The sequence below is a fragment of the Microtus ochrogaster genome, unplaced genomic scaffold (assembly GCF_000317375.1).
Source record: "Microtus ochrogaster isolate Prairie Vole_2 unplaced genomic scaffold, MicOch1.0 UNK32, whole genome shotgun sequence".
Classification (NCBI taxonomy): domain Eukaryota; kingdom Metazoa; phylum Chordata; class Mammalia; order Rodentia; family Cricetidae; genus Microtus; species Microtus ochrogaster.
Window position 1 is genome coordinate 234,023 of NW_004949130.1, and position 1,051 is coordinate 235,073.

Sequence of the window (1,051 nt, forward strand, 5' to 3'; positions counted from 1 at the left end):
AAGATGTGTGGATTGATATCTGGGTCTTCTATTCAGCCAGAGTTCTCTTAGTCTGGTTACCCTACCTATACATCCTGCCTGGCTACTGGCTAATCAGTGTTTTATTAAACCAATATGAGTGACAAATCTTTACAGTGTACAAAAGCATTATCCCACAGTATCCTCATGTATAGCCACTATGGAAAACAATGTGACGGTTCCTCAGAAATTGGGAATCAACCTACCTCAAGATCCAACTATACCACTCTCGGGAATATATTCAAAAGACACTCTATCCTACCACAAGGACACTTGCTCAACTATGTTCATAGAAGCTTTATTCATAATAACCAGAAACTGGAGACAACCTAGATGCCCCTCAACTGAAGAATGGATAAACAAAATGTGGTACATTTACACAGTGGAGTATTACTTACCTGTTTTTTAAAAATGTCATCATAACATTTGCAGGAAAATGCATGGGATTAGGAAAAAAATAATCCCAAGTTAGGTGACCTAGACCCAGAAAGACAAACATGGTATGTACTCACTTAGAAGTGGATATTAGCTGTTAAGTAAATGATAATCAGGTCACAATCCACAGGCCCAGAGATGTTAAGTAACAAGGAGGGTCTAGCTGGGAAACATGGATCTCCCTGGGAAGCAGAAATAGAATAGATTTTGTTGGTGAATTGGGAACATGCGGAGATGGGAACAGGAGGAATCAGGTCAGTGTGGGGGGTAGGAACAGGGGGAGAGAGTACTGGTAAAGATAACTGGAATTGTAGGACATTTGTGTGTGTGGGGGTGATGTGGAAACAGTGCAGTGGAAATTCCCCAGAATCTATGAAGGTGACCCTAGCGAGGATTCCCAGTAGAGGATATAAATTGTCCATCTGCTGGAACCAGGCAACTTCTAGTGGTGGAACTGGGACACCAACCCAGCTACAAAACTTTTGACCTATAATCTGCCATGTCTGCAAGATGTGCTGGGGCAATGGTGGTGCAGAACTTGTGGGAGTGGTCTAATGTAAGGCCCATGCCAGCAATGAGAGGGAGTCCGTGCCCAACA